We start from the raw sequence: 19,870 nt of genomic DNA on the forward strand, positions 1-19,870 counted from the left end.
GCTGCCGAATGTCACTTAAAATTCATTTCTTACATTCCCATCTGGACTTTTTCCCACAAAATTTGGGTAATGTGAGTGATGAACAAGGGGATAGGTTCCACCAGGACATTTCTGTTATGGAAACAAGAGATCAAGGCCGGTGCAACCCCAACATGATGGGCGACTACTGCTGGTTTCTGCAACGGGAGACAGCAGAGAGCCACAAACGCAAAAGAAAGTGCCTGAAACACTTCTGAAGTGTACATGTGTGTTGAACAAGGACTCAGATGAATTATATATAATTGTATATGTTGTTGCAACATAAAACTAAGTTTTTGTAATGTCATGGAACTATGAGGCAAAAGTTAGTTATGTATAGAGATTACATAATAACTGCAGAACGAGAGAATGTAGCCAATCACGTCTATACGCGTATTTAACTTAAGATCCTGATGTCCTATGTAGAATCGGACTTCAGATTTGCACTTCATTTAGTATAGGACACATGGATTAGACCAAGTAGCAGACAATATTTATTTTTTTTGCAGTGTAAATAAGATGCAGTGTAAATAAAGTATGTAAGTATGTATGTAAAGTATGTATGTAAGATGCAGTGTAAATGAAAGACTTTCTCCGGCAGTCTGGATGGACCTTGTTGACTGTCTATTTTCTGGTCCAAAAAAAGCTATTTCTAATGTGTATGTTAGTTTACAAACTGTTCATGGGTCAGCGGGTTTGTGATACTACTCTTTTCGATGGGATTAAGTCCATCTCTTGCATGCCTTAAATGTGGGAACAATAGGAACATAAAATGCAGATCTATATCAGATCTACATCATATGGAAAGGCCCTAAAATAAATTATTTTGGAAAAGAGTAGGGCAACTTGCAGTAACGAAACTGGCAAATTACCAACCATTGACACCAGCTTGGGCAATATTTGGGCAGATAGATTTGCAGGGTGCTTTGATAACCTGGGGGTGTAAAAAGATACTTTCAAAAATTTTCCTGGCGGGGAAAAAAATCTATTCTGCAAATATGGATTTCACCAGAACCTCCCTCGATGCATCTATTTTAGAGAAGCTTAGATTTGTATTGCAAATAGAGCCATTTTGTCAGGCGCTCCACAGACAGGTAGCGTGGGATCGCCCGAGGCGTGGCATCTAAGCAACACCAGGTCTTCACCAGGGCACCATTGCGGGGTGATGTTCTGATAGCCTAGAGGCTACTGGGCCCTTTGCTGCAGAATGCCACCAGGTCACGACCCCCAGGGTCACCCTACTTGAAGAGGAAGGCTGGAGCAGCCTCGGTGTGGAGACAGACGGCAGGCGAATTCAGTCTGGGGCCAAGCGAGGGTCAGGGCAGGCAGCAGACAGACGTGGTCAGATTCCAGGCACAGTTCAGGGCAGGCGGCAGACAGACATGATCAGATTCCAGGCATTGGTCAGGGCAGACGGCAGACAGACATGGTCAGATTTCAGGCATTGGTCAGGTCAGAAATCACTAAGAAACAATGCAGGGTCAATTGGACAATTGCCTACATTCTTGTTTTGTACTTTATCATTTTTTACCCTATTGACGTGTTTTTATTAAGTATGTAGGGAATACGTATATGTTGAAAGTGATTATTATTGTATACATTTTTATGATTTGTAACATTTGTCTCAATGAAGTAGATGTTTTACCTTTTCCTTTTTATATTTTCTCCAATAGAAATGTTTTAATTTAGAGGAAAAGAGAGAGGTAAAGATCTTTTACTTATCCAAATGTACAGAAAAGAGTTAAAGAGTATAGAATTCCTGGCTGAACATGTAAATGCGAAAGCAAGCTTGAAAATATAATAAAACTGTGTATTAGAAACAAATCAGAATTTAAATGAAGAGTAGGTGTAATTATAAAAACCATCCCCATAGCTCATCATATGTATAAGAACCCTGGATGGAATAGTTATCAAAGTGTGTATAATGTATACCCATATAAAATAAACCTACATAGCTAGTCCTAGTTAGGCTACTTCAAATAGAAATAAAAAGAAAAGAAATTGTTTTAATATTGCTATTCAACTTGAGACTAAGGAGCATGTTTGATAAGTAGTTAACCTAACATTTATCCAACATTCACTGCAAGTGAATCTTCCAGATGTGTCTTTTTTACGTCATAGTGATTGATTTACCCCAGTGATTCAAATTCACTGCTTTAAATATTTGGACAAAGCAAATGCCAGAGGCAGCATCTAAACATAGCATTGGTTGCTTCACTGCCCCGATCATGTGTTATGATATATTTATATCAAGTGATATATTTCAACTTTGTCGAAACAAAACCATTATTATGATGGATGATATATATCAAATAATGGTGCTTAGGTTATTCCTAAGGACGTGCTGTGTAGAACATTTATTACAAAAGAAAGAGAAGGGATTGCCACTAGCAACCAGACATGCCAAAGCACTTCCATTTAAACAACAAGCAAGGTCACGTTGGGACCCTGGTCACGTGCTCAAATCTCAAGTGCCCAAATTTTAAGTGCAATGGGAATTAATCCAGGGAATTGACACAGGAATTGGAACAGATTTGGACATATAATTATACTCTGCAACTTCTACCTCCTGCCTTTGGACTGATTTATCCACTTGGACTCCAACACATCCTCTGCTGCTGCTACCGTTCTAAACTGGTATTTCATCAAACCATCTCTTTGACTGAATCATCATCCTGCAGTCCTGGAACAAGTTTACAAGCCTCACTTGAACCCATATTATTGGACTGTTTCTCTTGGACTTCAGTTTGTACGCATATGGTTCCCAATTATCTGTAAAATGTATTATTCATCCTGCTCTCTCTTTGTTGGCACTACTCCCTGCACTCCCCAGTCTGATAACTCATTGTCTCTCTGCTCTTTCACTCTCCTTATTTCTCTGTCTGTTGCACCTTTTTACTTTACTGATACTCTCTGGTGACACCTCACCCAACCCTGGTCCCCCCCACAGCCTCCCCCTTCCATATACTCTCAGCAAGACACTCCCTTCTCCTAACCTCATACCCATTCACCCTACCCATAAGTCCTTACCCCCTCTCTCTGGCAGTCTATGGAATGCCAGATCTGTTGGCAACAAATTAACCTCCATACACAACCATCTCCTTTTTAAGTCTCTGAACTTTCTGGCTCTCACTGAAACTTGGCTTTCCTCCTCTGACTCTGCCTCTGCTGCTGCTCTCTCCCATGGAGGCCTGCACTTTACACATACCCCCAGACCTGGCAACAAAGTAGGGTGGTGTGGGTCTCCTTCTCTCACCTAACTGTACATACAGAGTCCTTTCTACCCCACCCTCTCTCATTTTCACCTCTCCTCCTGTATCACTGTCTGTATTAGTCTGTCATTTGCAATCCCTATTTAATGTACAGCGCAGCGTAATATGTTGGCGCTATATAAATCCTGTTTATTATTATTAATAATAATAATAATAATAATGCCAACCATAATATATCTTGGGCAAGTAGGAAAAATGTAGATTTCTTAGAATTAGTCATTATAGGTAAAACAAGCTATTCTTGACTACTTTTAAATATGAGACAATCTGTGCTCAGAATATAGTGTGAAATGCCCTTTTTTCTTTACATCTTGCTTCAATATAAATACAACAGCGGAGTATGTATGCAGACAGCAGCTAACAAGCACTGACAATGTAGGGTAGCCAATAAATTCCACTGTACTATGCATTAGATGCTTGCCAATACTAAAATTGGAAGAGCTTACACTTTTTTTAAAATATAGTTTTAAACAACACGCAACTAGGATCAATTTAGGTATAGCAGTTTCCCCTTTTTTATTTATTAGTAGATGTTTCTTTATTATATGCAGTGAAAATTGCATATTGTAATTTTAAGGAATTTGAAATGGTGAAACTGTTTCCAAAGATTTAGTTGGTGGTTTTGGCTATGCTTTCGTTAAAAGTGTCTGCTAAATATATGTATGTTTTGTTCTCATTTTACCATCCTCTCGGTAAGCTACAGGTAGGAAAACAAAATTGTTTTTCCAATTTATTAACTGCTTTCTAGGGTATGTTGTGAGTTGAACTCTTTATTTCTACCTATACCGCCACGCCTGAAAAATAATTGCTGTGTTAGCAATTGCCATATTCTTCTAGCAAACATTTCTTAAATTGTGATCAAAGTGTGTATCAGGATTTATTTTAGGCAATTTATAAAATTATACATAACATGTTAAAATTCAAGTTCCTTTTTCACATCAAGGATGTCTGATACTTAAAGCAAACCCAAACTGAAAAAAGTACTATTTAACAAAATAGACATGCTCAACAAGGGGTAAAAAAAAATAACTCCCTAGTTCCTGGTGCCTATTTATTTAGGCTCGTTGCCAGACACAGGGCCAGCTGCCAGGGATTACATAACTCCTGCACATGTGCAGGGATTACATCATCCAAAGAATTTACAGGATCACAGTCTTCATGGAAGTCCACCGTGGAGCCAGAGATGAAGATTGAGGCTCCCCGGGATGCCACAATGACAGATTCTGGACCTGTCATTTCTGCAGGACAACTGCATAGGGCAAGCATGTGCCATAATCAACAAGTCAGAAAGTATGCTGATTATGGCAGAAGCTCCCCAACCCGTCAATTTTAGTTCCAATTTGACTGGGATTGGCATCTTTTTGGTGAACCGTAGTCAACACTATATATATATATTTTACCAAGCAAAAGTCCAAATGTCTTCATATGACCTATGTTTGAAGCAAAGCACGTCCTTTAATCATCCCTTAAAGAAAGAAGGAGGGCTCAGGAAACATGAATGTAAAGTAGGCCCTAGAGCTCCAGTAAAAAGACTTTGAGCAGAAGGGCCTCATGACTGGGCAAGGGGGGGAGGGCTAGTGGGGGATAGGTGGGGTGATGGTGTTGTAAATAAAACAAAATAAAAAAAAGTGTAGGGGGAGTTGGGGAAGGGTCAGCCAAGTGGGTGGTCCGAGGAGGTAGGTAATAAAAAGAGGGTCCCAGAAAGGTGGGCTAGTCAACTGCTCAGGGACCTGAAGAACTATTCCCGCCTCACCCTCCCGTTACTGGTCATTTGAGGGGAGGTGTTGTCATGGCAGCTAGATGTGGGGGTAGGTCCACGAGACTTTAGAAGTATGTAAGGATAGAAAACTAGAGAGGTTCTGGTAGCTGAGGTATCAGTTTAAGGGTTAAAGCAGTGGATGGTTTCATGGACCTTATTACTGGAAGTTGTTCTTATTCAACTTGCACTTTAATTTGTTTTTATATGTTGGTTATATGGTTAATAAAGTTTTAAATGTTATTTTGTTAATAAAAGGGACTGCTGTGGCCAATTTAACCCACAAGATGGCGTTGGTGTTTTATTTAAGGTTAAAAAAAAAATGGTGGGGGTGGGAAAGAATTGGCTATGGCAGGGGATAATGCAGTCCTCCTCAGCTCTGCCATGATCATGAGAAATACTAATTTTTTTAAAAATCTAACTATCCATTTCTCAGGACATATATTGGGCTACAGTTTACCAAATTGTGTTCTAGAGAAAAACCCTTATATACGGTACCTGTACTATAGTGCACTATAATGCATGACAGCTCATACTTGACAAAATGTGCGCATGCCTATGTGCCACTAAAAATAACCTGGAGTTAGTAAAATCACGAACAATGAGCAGTTTTTTACATGGTAGTATAATGGCTATGAATAGATTTTAGAGCTCTTTGGAGGTACATTTAATTTTTTATGTTATGGAACTACTTTCCCTGTCATTTTTTTTATAAAAACATAATTTTTTTACTTTGTGAACAACAATCACACAAAATGCAAAATGCAATTTTTTGCAGAGTATAAGCAGACTCTTTAAGCAGTCTTTTGCTGCATACATGCAAGTAGTTTCTTTATCTTTTATGCCATATTACCAGTTTTTCATAACATCTAAAAAAAACTTTCAGTAGTATTTTTCAATATCCAAACAATCTTTATAAATGTTACTGTATATATAGATTAAAGTTGGTTAGCCATTCATCTTACTTTTATAGCATGGTGTGTTATTTGATCTTTAACAACTCAGCTCTGTAAACTACAGACTTTTTCAGAACGCCAGTTCAAATTTTCCTGGTAAAAAAAGTGGCAGAGAGCCTATAGTTCCATCTGCTGTCTGTAAATTGTAAGTATATATATCTGACTGACACTGTGAAAAATATCCTTATTATTTTACATTTTAGTTGTGAGCTAATTATAACTGAATTTACTCCAAACTGATTATTATAATCTGAGGTCTAATTAGTGGCTTTTAGGGAAAGGTGTTTGTAGGCCTGCTTTCACAACATTATCATCTCACCTTCTGAAGTGGTATTAGGCAACCAATCAATGAACCTTTTAAAGGCTTTACATAGTAATATAGTCTGAAAAAGAAGCTTATTGATTAAAAAAAGCCTGCCAACCCCAGACTAGATTTGGTTTCTAAAGGGTAATTTTTTGCCATTTTAAAATAAATATTGTAAAGACGTATTGCATCGCTTTTAGTTTGTTTAATGTTGTGTTTACCACTTTGATGGTTTTTACTCTTTGTTTCAGTGTTTATGTAACAGGTAACCCTTGTAGGAGCTGCAGAAATAGTAAACAGTCAGAGACAGGAAGTAGGCTCCAGGATTCCTAAAAAGGCACATAACAGTTTGTTATGATAGACAGACTTTGCCAAGACTCCTAAATTAGTTTTTTTTGTGCAACAGGTGCCCCAACTCTAATTCATTTGCAGTATATTCTAACTATATTCAGCAACTTCAGTCTTGGATCAAAAATCAATTTAAGTTTGGATATTTTGTGCACACAATTTAGTGGAGGAGACCATAAAAAGTCTCTTATCATTTGCTGTATTATATACTGTTCATGAGGAGACCTGTGCTCTCCATTGAACTGAATTTAGGTGAATTAATGTAGTAGAAAAGGTTACCCTCCCTTTTTTGTCCCAGTGACCAAAGTTAATAAACTAATTATGTTCTATGGAGTTGCCATCAGGAGAAGCTGCATGTAGTGTGTCCTTAGAAATTAGAAAGAGGGGCATTTTAGAATAGAGATGACACATGGTAGTAGTATAGGGGCATACTTCTTGTCAAACCACCCACTTACGGTTTAGATGACAAATGCCACGGCCCTTTCCCCACGCCATCTCCAGCCTCTTCTTGTTCTGATTAAGGCAAAATCAGCCCTTAATCCGTCTAAAATACCTATTTGATGAAGGCTTGTCCAACCTGAAAAGGTCTAAATACCTATTCAGATTGGACACGCCAGGCACAATTTCAGGAGGAGATAGCATCTTTATTGCCAAAGGCTAAAATAAAGAGATTGACCGCTCATAGGAAAATATATAGTTTTTTTATCATTTTATTTTTGTAAGGAGGCATACAAAACAACCATATAAAAAAAAAAAATGTTTACAAAATAAAAAGTATACAAAATGTACAAAACACAAAACTTGGGGCTATAGGAGTGGAGTACTGGGCCAGTCTTGAATTACACACACATTTCCCATCCTGTATTATTTATTTGGTTTTATACAAGTAGGTGTAGGGGTTCTCTACCTTATGAACTAATAATTATCAGTGGGTCATTATCTAACAGCCTGTAAGTGTACCATGTGGTGTGCTCAAATCTGAATGAGATATGTTTTCTGGTGTCCACTGGTAACAATGCAATGTAGGATTCCCAGACCTTGAAGGGTTTCTTAACTCGTTTTTCTTTTTTTTCCCAAAAAATAGGCTTTATTAAATTGTGCGAAGAAACAAGCATTTTAAACATCTTTCCATCTAAAATAAATAACTGAAATAGCAAAGAGAATCTGAGTATTAAACAGAATGTAACACATGCGATTGATACACTTAAGGGAAAACTCCTATCTCATCATAAAACATTACATTATACATAAAATTGGGATCCCATTTGGAATTCTTTAAATCTGACAGTTATGTAAATTCAGCTGAAAACAATCTGATACTGAGTAAGTTGAGGAAACTATTTCCTAGCCTAATTCTTTCTCCCCTAGGGTTTAGACAAAAAAAGAAACATTTTTGTAGGGAAGAGATTGGAAGGGTAAAGTAGGCCAAAAAGAAAGAAAAAAAGATAATATATTATTTAAAAGACTCTCCTGCTGCAGCAAAAATCTACCAGGGACCAGCACACAAGATGCGATATTCTGAAGATTTACGAAAACTCCACCAGCATGCCCAGGTGGCATAATAATTAGACATAGCATCCCTAGATGAATGTAACAGTTCCTGCATCCATGCGATGTGGTCAATTTGCAACAACCAGTCACAAACAGTGGGACTTGCATCATTTCCACTTCAATTATGAAATTGTGTGTCTATTTGGGCCAGTGGATGCGCAAAATTTCTCAAATGGCGTGAGTTGCCATATTGTTCTTTCTTGACGGGACCTGACAGCAAGTGTCCTAATTGTATGTATGGCCACTAAGGCAAGGGGGCCCCTTCCATTTCCTCCTGTAGTTCTGTTCTGTCTGTGAATTTGCCACCTGTAAAAAATTGCTGTGCCGAAAGTGTCAAGTTATCACGCCAGAGTTTTAAAAACTCTTGGGAAAGACCTGGGTGAAAGGGCGGATTAAGCCAAACTGGGGTTAGAGGGCTTGGGACTGAAGAAATGTTGTGTTTGCGAACTGCAGCCGTAAAAATTCGTAGGGAAGCACCAATAAAAGGGTGACTGAGAAGGCCTGGTTCTAAGTGTTTTTTTAGAAGCCACTGTGTCATATTTAAGGGGGAACTGGAATATAATATGATTGTTCCAAGGAAATCCAATTCTTTAATGGAGAGTTGGTACACCAGTCAACTATCCTAGCAAGATGACATGCCCCATTATACTTTCTTATATCTGGTAGTCCCATACCCCTCCATGTTTAGGAGCAGTCAACATTTGGAATGCAATCCTGGGTGATTTTTGACCCCACAGAAAGGTTCTGAAAATTGTCATAATTGATTTGAAGAACGACTCGGGTAAAAATATTGGTATGGTCTGCATTAGGTATATTATTCTTGGTAAAACATTTATTTTAAGTATTGATGCTCTACCAAACCATGAAAAAGCTGATTTGTCCCACTTCAAATCTGCAGATAGTTTTGATCAGAGGGACAAAATTTAAATGATAGAGTTCAGGAATTGAAGTTGTAAGTTGGATGCCTAAATATGTGATAGACTTTTTTGCCAAGTGAATGGAAATCTAGCTTGGCAATCTTTCTCTACTTGTGGTGGTAGAGAGATGTTTAGGGCCGCAGATTTGGCATAATTGATTTTGAAGTACAACAGGTCTTGAAACGATTCTAACATTAATAAAAGCGCAGGTATAGAGGACATGGGTTGTGTTAAAATTAGTAAAATATTGTCAGCAAAGTCAGCCAATTTATATTCTATAATACCAATGCATAATCTTGAAATATAATTCATTGATAGTTACATAGTTAGTAGGTTAGGTTGAAAAAAGACATAAGTCCATCAAGTTCAACCACTAGGGAATTAAACATATCCCAGATATAAAACCCTAAAGACAAAGTTGGTCGGGAGAAGGCAAAAAAAAAACCCTGGTACAATTTGCTTCAACAGGGGAAAAAAAAATCTTTCCTGATTCCATGAGGCAATCGGATGTTCCCTGGATCAACAGTCTCTGTTATCTTTACTTTAATGCCTTAATATCCAGTTATATTCTGTGCTTCTAGAAAAGCATCCAGCTTTTTCCTAAAGCAATCTATAGTAGTTGTTGAAACTACTTCCTGAGGGAGCCTATTCCACATTTTCACAGACCTAACAGTGAAGAATCCCTTCTTTTTCCGGGCTTAAACTTCTTTTCCTCCAGATGCATTCTTTATAATGATCTCAAATTGATAATTGGGAAGAGAGTTCTCTATATCAACCATTTATATATTTTTACAGGGTGATTATATCCCCCCTTAAACGTCTCTTCTCAAGGGAGAATAGATTCAGTTCAGCTAATCTCTCCTCATAGCTGATCTCCTCCATTCCTTTTATTAGTTTAGTTGCCCTTCTCTGCACTGTGTCCAATCTTGTTTCCAATCTCTCAGATCTTTTTGGTTGGAGAATTGGTTGTTATTGGGCTGGTTGCATGAAACACCGTTGGGTAACTGGTTGATGTGAGTTTTTGAATACCCTTTCGATCTTTAGCGCGCGCCAGTCTCATGATTTCTTCTTTTAATGGAAAGTTTAGTAGACAGCATATAACATTTCTGGGTGGATCCCCCTCTCTGCCACAAGGTCAGAGGGCTCTGTGTACTCTATCAATTTCTTTTGAAGATTCAGCAGGTTGATCTAAAAGACCATTAAATATGGATTGTGTTGTCATAAAGAGTTGATCAGCTGTTTCTGGTAATCCTCTGATACAAATGTTCCTACGTCTGCCCCTATTGTCAAGATCTTCTAGGTGGCGACGCATCGCTGTGAGCTGTGATGAGGGGTGAGCTGTAAAATACTTGCATACTGATGTGAGTAGCTTCAGAGCGAAATGTTCAGGGTGGTAAGAAGGTTCAGAAGGTAAAACTTGTGGGCACTTAGTTGATATATGAAGATTGTAGAAATAACTTCTTAAGTGTCTTCTACTATGCCTGTTGTACAACTGTATCCTTATTAAAATGAGGAGAATATAATCTCCTCTATGGTAACTCCTTTTCCCAATGAATGAGGGTAAACAGGAAGACAGTACTCACCAGTGCCAGTATAAGTGTTTATATGTGGATTGAATCAGCAGATCGAGTGCTCCTGTGTCTCCTGCTTTGTTTTTTGCTCTCTCCCCTTACTCAGCTACACTTCTGGTGCGTGGAAAGAAACGACTGGGTGGTCTTAGTTCCCAAGATGGCTGCCGCAGCCCTTTGCCAGGAGGCACTAGGCTGTCGGCCGGCTAAGTAGGCGTACTGCTTTCCTGTTTTTGGCGTCACTGTCACAGCTACACAAGGCCAAGAGGTGGACCCACTGTGTCACCAACCCTGTGGGTGGAGTGCATGGGGCGCAAGGTCTAAGCACTAGCTTGGTCATCTCCAGAGCCTCTAGAGGTGAGGATGTTGTGCGGCAAGCTACTGCCAGCTTGCGGCTCCGTGCCCGTCAAGGCAGGTGACTGCTAACAAGCTGGAACCAAAACGTAGTGCAAAAGGGAATGTCCAAGAGAGTAGTCAGATGAGCCAAAAGGTCAGGGCAGGCAGCAAACAAGGTTGGTCAGGAAACAAGCCGGGGTCAGTACACAAAGAATCTGGAACAAGAGAAACAAACAACAGGAACCTGGAAGCAGAGCCAAAGGAACTCCTTGTTCAGGCAACTTCCTGTTGCCAGGTCACTTCCTTAGGAAAGGAATGTCAGGTAATGGGCGTGGATCAAGTGAGCCGCAGATATCAATCCCACCAGCGGGGGAGTGCTGTTGCTGAGATAATCTCAGGTGTTAGATGTTTGCCAGTAGAGGGAGTGTGTCTGTGGAATACTCTGGTTCTTTGAGGCAAGGAAGCAGCTGACAGAGAATCACCTGACTTGGAACAGGAAGTATGCAGAGTGTTGGATCCAGAGGCAGAGATGGTGCTGGCAGCAGGGGACTGCAAGGAGGGTGAGCAAGAAGGAGGCACAGATGACCTGGACCTGCAGGGATCTGTGATGGTACCTCCCCTCTTAGGGCCCCCCTTCCCCCGAACCCACCCCGGTTTTTCGGGAAACCTGGCATGGAATTCCCTAAGTAGGTGGGAGGCATGAAGGGCTTTTAGAGCGACCCAGGAACATTCATCTGGACCATAGCTCTTACAATGAACCAGATACTGTAGACAACCTCAGACAAGCCTGGAATCAAAGATTTGTTCAACCTTGTACTCTTCCTCCGAGGCAGCAGAAACAGGGCCAGGAGGGATGTATTTTTAAGAGAATCTTTTAAGAACAACAGGTTTAAGCAGGGAATCATGAAATGCGTTATGGATCTTAAGGGATGGAGGCAGTTTCAACATGTAAGTGACAGGGTTGATCTGGGACAAGACAGGAAACGGACCGATGAAGCGAGGTGCAAACTTGAGAGAGGGCACTCGCAAGCGAATATGCTTGATGGAAAGCCAAACCTTGTCACCAGAGGACAACTGGGGAGCAGGAGCTCTCTTCTTGTCAGCCCATCTTTTGTAGTGTGCAGAAGAATATAGCACGGCTTCTTGGGTTTTTTTCCAAACCTGCTGTAAGTGTTTAGCGGCAGCAGCAGAAACGTCTGACATGAAAAGGACAGGGGCAGGAATCCAGGAATGAAGACTGGAAACAATGAAAAGGGAGACAGACCTGTGGATTCGCTGATGCGATTGTTGTGGGCAAGTTCAGCCCATGGCAGGAGTTCTGTCCAGTCATCTTGCTAGGAGTTGGTATAAATACGCAAGTATTGTTCCAGCGCCTGATTAATTCTTTCAGTTTGCCCATTGGTCTGAGGGTGATAGGCTGAAGAGAAGTCTAACTAGATCTTTAGATGGCGACAAAGGGCCCTCCAGATGCGAGAAGTGATTGTACACTGCAATCGGACACTATGTGGGAAGGCAAGCCGTGTAAGCGAACCATTTCTTTGAGTAAGATCTTCGCCAAGGTCGAGGCAGATGGGAGACCTGGTGGAGGAACGAAATGGGCCATTTTGGTGAACCGATCAACCACAACCCAAATAGTAGTGAAATCATTGGAAGATGGAAGGTCGATGACAAAGTCCATGGAGATGTGTGACCAGGGTTGTTCCGGAGTTTGAAGCTTCCATGGCACCTTGTGTCGGGCACATTCGGTACATGTGGCCACAAAGTCCTTCACATCTTGCTTCAGATCCAGCCACCAGTATGCCGGCTTTTTTGAACAAGGGTCTTTCCTGGTGGAACTCGAAGCAGCTAGACTGGGGCCGTGGGCACGATTTGAGCCGGGTCTATGATGAAGGCTGGTTCCACTTCAGGATTTTCCTTCTCAAAAGAACTAGAAAGGGCGTCTGCCTTTTTGGACCTGGTCAATAGGTGAGTACGAAATTTAACCTTGAGAAAACAGAGCCCAGTGGGCTTGACAGGGGTTCAAACGTTGTGCAGTCTGAAAATACTGTAAGTTCTTATGGTCTGTAAAAATGGTCACAGGTTGGTGAGCTCCCTCCAGCAAATGGTGCCATTCTTCAAAGGGCAAGCTTGACAGCAAGAAGCTCCCTGTCTCTGATGGCATAATTTTTCTCAGAGAGAATTTCTTAGAAAAGAACCCACAGGTCCTTAACTTGCTGGAAGCATTTTTCTGAGACAACACAGCACCAACGCCAACAGAGGAGGCATCCAGCTCCACGAAAAAAAGCTGAGAAGTGTCCGGGCGCACCAACACAGGAGCAGAGGCAAAAGCTTTCTTTAAAAGTTTAAAGGTCTGGAGGGCCGCGGAAGACCCAGCTTTACAATTGCTCCTTTTCTCAGTCATTGCAGTAATGGGTGCCACAAGCAAAGAGTTGTTTTGGATGAATTGTCTATAATATTTGGCAAAGCCCAGGAACTTCTAGATGGGTTTCAGACTAAGGGGTTGTGGCCAGTCTAAAACGCCCGTGAGTTTGGCAGGATCCATCTGCAAACCCTCAGCAGAAACGATATAGCCCAGAAACTGAACTTAAGGGCGCTCAAAAAGGCATTTTTCCCCCTTGGCGTACAGTCTGTTTTGCTGCAGCTGTTACAGGACTGCTTTGACATGGTCTCGATGAGAGGATAGGTCCCTAGAGTATACCAGGATATCACCCAAATAGACGATTACGTAGTCTTATAAGAAGTCCCGGAAGACATCTTTCATGAAATCTTGGAATACAGCAGGGGCATTGCAGAGTCACAATGGCATACCTAGATATTCATAGTGACCATCTCGGGTATTGAAGGCTGTCTTCGATTTGTCGTCCTTGCGGATGCAAATTAAATTGTAGGCACCCCGCAAATCAAGCTAGGTGAAGACGGATGCCCCTTGGAGATGATCAAATATATCAGAGATCTGAGGCAAGGGATATTCATCCCTGTTGTTGAGACTCCTATAGTCAGTGCAAGGGCGTAAGGATCCCTCCTTTTTCTGGACGAAGAAGAATCCAGCCCCTGCTGGTGAGGAAGATTTATGAAAGAAGCCCCTTGCCAAATTCTTTTGGATGTATTGAGACATGGCTTTGGTCTCAGGAATAGAGCGAGGGTAGACTCTGTCACGGGGAGGAGAGGCACCAGGAAGGAAATCAATAGCACAATCGTAGGGGCGATGAGGTGATAGAGTCTCAGCCTGCTTTTTGCAGAAAACATTCTGAAATTCCCAGTATTGTTTGGATAGCCCAGAGACAGGGCATGTGGCGGTGGAGCAAACCTGCCGGACAGGGAGGATTTGAGATGACATTTCTAAAAGCATGTGCTGCTCCACTAGGGTTTATCTCCAGATCCCCATTTGATGATGGGGGCATGTTTGCATAGCCAAGGTAAACGAGTGGCGAGTGGCACCAAGGCATGCTTGATGTAGTCAGGTAAAGCCGTGCAATTCACCAAAGAGACCGCCAATGGCTTATATAAAGGTACCACAGGAAAATTGTAATTAGAAACTAATCGTTGATTAATGAAGTTCCCAGCAGCGCCAGAGTACAAAAAGGCTAGGGTCAAGAATTGGTGCTTATCAGAGGGGATCTGGACGGGAAAGGTTATTTTAGAGGGAAGAGAGGTAGTAGGTTTGCCTAGGGATCCCTCTCCCCATTTCCCTAGGCACTGGTGTTTGGGGCCTTTAAGGGACAATTGTTTTTGTAGTGGCCCTCTCCTGCACAGTACAAGCAGAGATTCCGGTGTGTTAGCACTGCAGGTCGTGCCGGCGCCGCTGCTCCTAATCGCAGACATGGGCGCCGGGTTCTATCTCTCAGGTAACACTACCTATGTTCCATATCAGTGTTTCCTCCATGCTGAGACTTGCTCTGTTTGTGAGCTGGCGTGGGTGTGTCTCTGAGGTAACACACACACGCCCTCTGTTTTCCACAGCCTATGGCTGATGTCCTGCAGGGATTTAAAGGCACCTCCTATTACAGGAAGTTGCCTGAGCAATCTCTGGCTTACCAGCATTACCCTGTGTTTAGTGATTTATCTGACTGCTTTCCTGTGTACCGGACCTTGCTACGTTTTTGGACCTTGCTTGTTTGCTGCCTGACCCTGACCTCGGACTACGCTTTTGGACCTTGCTTGTTTGCTGCCTGACCCTGATCTCGGACTACGTTTTTGGACTCTGCTTGTCTGCACCCTGGTCTTGACTCCTGTGGTCAGCTGCCACTGGCCTGGGGATTGTTCTGGAGTGGCACCTGGTAGCTACCCCGCAGCCCAAGCCTATCCTCACCATCAGAGGCTCTAGTGAAGACCGGGTGGCTGCTTAGTTACGCCCCTCTAGAGTTTACCTGGCCAGCGGCACAGTGGGTCCACACCTTCGTTCATAACACGGTGTCTGTGGCATGCCCGCTCTTCAGGGGAAAGTCGGGCATGCTCCACTTGCATGGGTTCCACAGGAGGAAGCGGGGCGTTTTGGAAAGGTGGAGCCAAAAAAATGGGGCGCCGGACTTTCTGGGTTTCTCGAGCCCGTTCCTGGAGGAGATAGTCAATCCGGAAACAATTAGGGACACCAGGTCATCAAGGGTAGGAGAAAGATCACGGCCGGCAAGCTCGTCTTTAATATGGCCTGCGAGCCCCTGCCAGAAAACTGCCACCTCAGCGTCATTGTTCCATTCTAGTTCGGAGGCCAAGGTTTGGAATCTGACAGCATATTGGCCTTCCAAAAGGGAAGCTTGACTTAGGCCCAAGATTTCCGAAGCTGTTGAAGAAGCCCAGCCAGGTTCATCAAAGACCTTGCAGGAAGATCAAAAAGGCACTGAAGTTTCCCAGGATGGGATCCTCCTTTTCTCAGAGGGGCGAATCCCAAGCAAGTGCCTCTCCCGACAATAATGAAATGAAGAACGCCACCTTTGTTCATTCAGTGGGAAAGTTCCAGGGCTGCAATTCAAACTGGATTTGGCATTGGTTCACAAATCTTCAACAGAGTTTGGGGTCCCCGGAGTAGCAAGGAGGAGCAGGAAGCCGAAGTGTAGAGTATTGTGGCAAGGTGGTTGAAACTGTAGTGAGTACTGGAATCCCTGATACAGGGGCTGGAGTTGAAGTTGCAGAGGCAGGAGGCTGGCTAACTGCTGACTGGAGCTCACTAAGGCTTTCATTGCATCTCCGGAGAAAGTCCACAACTTTATTTTGGAGCGACTCTTGTTTCTGGACTTGCTCACGCAGGTCCTGCATGGAGTCAGGAAGTGGAATGTCAGCGGGGTCCATGGCCTGAACAAACTGCCAGAGCTCCACAAGGCCAAGTGGTGGACCCACTGTGTCACCAACCCTGTGGGTGGAGACATGCATGGGGTGCAGGGTCTAAGCAGTAGCTTTGTCTTCTCCAGAGCCTCTAGAGGTGAGGATGTTGTGAAGCAAGCTTAATGTCCAGGGAAAACCCTCATTTTCCCATAGGGGGGGAAAAAGTGAGGAGTGGCTGTCAAGTTTAAATGTGCCCTTCTGTTTGTGCCAGACCTGCCAATAGGTATGCCAATAGGTTAGCTGTGCTATGAAGCCAATCCCTTAGATATCTAGTTATGGAGGCCCAGCTATACATCTCTACATCCAGGAAATTTATGCCACCATTCTTTACAGATTGCTGTAGAATACGTAGACTTAGTCTATGTTTTGTTTGCTTGCCCATATAAAGGTTCTAAAATCTCTATAGAGGTCCTGGAATTCCTTCATTCTTAGGAGTATAGTTAAAATCTGGAGTGTGTTCAGAATTTTGTGGAACTCTACCATCTTGAAAAAACTAATCCTTCCTAAATATGAAATCGATAGATTAGACCATTTTTGTAACTGGTCTCACATTGCTTACCATAATGGTTTTACATTTAGGGAATGTAATTTAACCTCCATGGCGGTATGAATACTACGTGTTTTTACATGGTTACACAGATGCCTGGCCGGCATCGCCAGGGGAAGAAGATGCCAGGTATCGCTGGAGGATGCCGGGGGCACCGCTGGAACGTGGGAACCAGGTAGGACTTTTAAACTTCCTGGAAATTCCACCCCGAGTGTGGCTCGGGGTTACTGCTTTTGGAATGGAAGATTCACCCCCAGCCACACTCAGGGATACCGCCAGGAAGGTTAAACAGGTTTTTGGGGATCATTACCCCTAGGTATTTCAATTTATGTCTGCATCACACGAAAGGGTATTTGTGTCTTTATCGCGATCTTTTAACAATTGAGATAAATAAAGGGCCTTCAATTTGACCAAATTATTAGAATATCCCGAAGTTGCCCCTTATTGCCACTGGCAGACTGTGCTGAGGTTGATGTTAACTTGGTTAACTTGACTCTTCTGTTTCCTACAAGCATACCTTCAAACTCAGGGGTATCCTCCAGTAGTCTTAATAATGGGTCTGGAGCCAAATTAAAAAGTATTGATGTTAGTGGACAACCTCGACGAGTTCCTCTAATCATTGCCATTGGTTCTGATAGGGTCCCATGTAAAAATATGCATGTGACAGGGTTTCTGTATCAAAACTGTATATAAGATGTAAAGAGCAGGCCGAAAGCTCTCTGGGTAAAAATAGTATTGAAAAGCCGCCATTCCACTCTGTCAAAAGCTTTCTCTGCCTCTAATCCTAAAAACATGGCTTTTTGAGGGGTAATTGTGGTCGCTGCCATAACAGCTGCTAATGCTGTTCGGACTCCAATCCCAGTTGTGTAGTGGTCAGAAGAGATAGTAGGAAACGCTGTAACCTAGTTGTCATATGTTTGACCATTATCTTATAGTCACAGTTCATCAAAGATATTGGCCTGTATAAAGTATAAAGTGACCAGTGATGGGTCTCTACCTTCCTTGGGAATCAGTATGGTGTGGACTTTGGTGAAATCAGGGAAGGGTACATTAAGTATGGCATTATTTACCTTTGAAAGCAGAGGCACACCCCCTTCTGCTATTAGTTTGTAGTATTCTGCTGAGAATCAGTCAGGCCCTGGTGTTTTATGGTTTGCCAAAGTACTGATCCTTTTCCTAACTTCCTCCATTTTATGGGGCAATTAAGTTGAGCTCTCTTTTCTGCTGGTAAATTGGATAGTTTAGATTTCGCTAGCAGATCATTAAACAAGGAGGGAGTGGAAGGTGCAGCTGTGTATATTTGTTGATATTTTTCAAATACCTTTTGTATTGCCCTGGTAGCAATGTGATTTGTTGGGGTATAAATACCTGCTATGCCATGTATATAATGCTTGGAACCCTGGGGTTTCGTAAGTTTAGCTAGTATTGAGCCCACTTTGTTACCCCACCTATAAAACGTATTCTTCAAAAAAAGAGTGTGTTTCTACCTTAGATGCTACATGCAAGTCTAAATTTCACACAGCCTCTTGCCAGTTTTTCTTTGGACGGAGCCTTTTTCCAGATGATCCCTTTAAGTTTTTATAACTACATTTTGTAGTTTGGTATATTGAGCCATATATTCTTTTTTCCTGCATCCTGTGTACTCCATAATGTATCCTCTCATTACTGCTTTGAGGGTGCACAATAGTAAAAATTGGGTAATTCCAGTGTTCCATATTGTTATCCAAACTGTTTGCCCACTGGTATTTTTTTAAAAATTACTGAAAGTTTCTGATTTCGCCAGTGTCAAGAAAAAATGTATATATTTAAAGAAACGTCCGCTGTTAATATGTTAATGGTTAATAATACGATCGTAACAGAGAGAACAGACACAGACACTAGTTCATGTAGAGTTGGTGTTCTGATTTATTCAGAAAAAATGGTGTTGTTTATACAAATTTAAGTAGGTGGTACAAAAAGGTAAAGGTTTGAAGTAAACAGTGATCCCTCAGGAATCTAGAGTCATTGATGGCCCTAAGCAATGCATGGCCCTGATATCCAGGCTATCTTCTCTCAAGTCCCAGTTTATTAGTCAATGTTTCTTATTTATACTTTGGTCATTGTCATTGTTGTCATTGTTTCTTATTTATACTTTGGTTAATAGACACACAAAAGAAACTTAACCCCCCTAGCCTTCTAATTCTGTCAGTTTTTTTATGCAAAAAGTGATGCTATTTTTTTTGCATACAAATTTTTGTTTATAGTGTGGGCCTGTAATTCTTAGAATTAACTCCCAGGTATGATAATTATATTTAATTATTATATTATAATCATAAATTATAATATAAAAACATAAATATAAATATTAATTTTAAAAAATAATGAAATAATAGACAACAATGTAATCTTAAAATAAAATATAAAATGTACTTTTATTTTTATTTCATGTTGTGTGGTGTTTTTGTACCGTAACAACTATTTAAAAGCAGATTACATTGTAATCTGCTTTTAAATTACCTGCCCGGACACACCCCCATACATCACCAATCACATCACCCGGAAGATGACTCATCCTCCCGGCTGATGCGAGTGGGGATGACCCGCCTGCCTCACACAGACGCTGCTGCTGCTGCTCTGCATCCCCAGAGAGATGCAAAGCACAATGCAGGACTTCTGCATTGTGCTTCACATCTCACTGCAGATGCCAGCAGCAATAGCAAATTTCGTGGGTGACCCTCAGTGAATCCTCAGTGCACTTCCTGCCTCTCTGCCAGCTAGTGTACCTCCTGTTTTCATCTGAGTACCTGATCTATGCTGTCCCTACACCGGAGCCTTCTGTCCCGCTCGCCCCTGGTGGGGAGAGCCTGGGGGCTGTGATCTGGTGTTCTCCCGCAGTAAAACAGGCCGTTAGCCTCACCGACCCATCATCCCTTGCAGTGTGCCCTAGTGAAGAAACACTTAGACTCTGCGCCCAGGTAAACCCGCGTCACCTGCCAGGGGGC

The sequence above is a fragment of the Pyxicephalus adspersus genome, chromosome 2 (assembly GCF_032062135.1).
Source record: "Pyxicephalus adspersus chromosome 2, UCB_Pads_2.0, whole genome shotgun sequence".
Taxonomy (NCBI): Eukaryota; Metazoa; Chordata; class Amphibia; order Anura; family Pyxicephalidae; genus Pyxicephalus; species Pyxicephalus adspersus.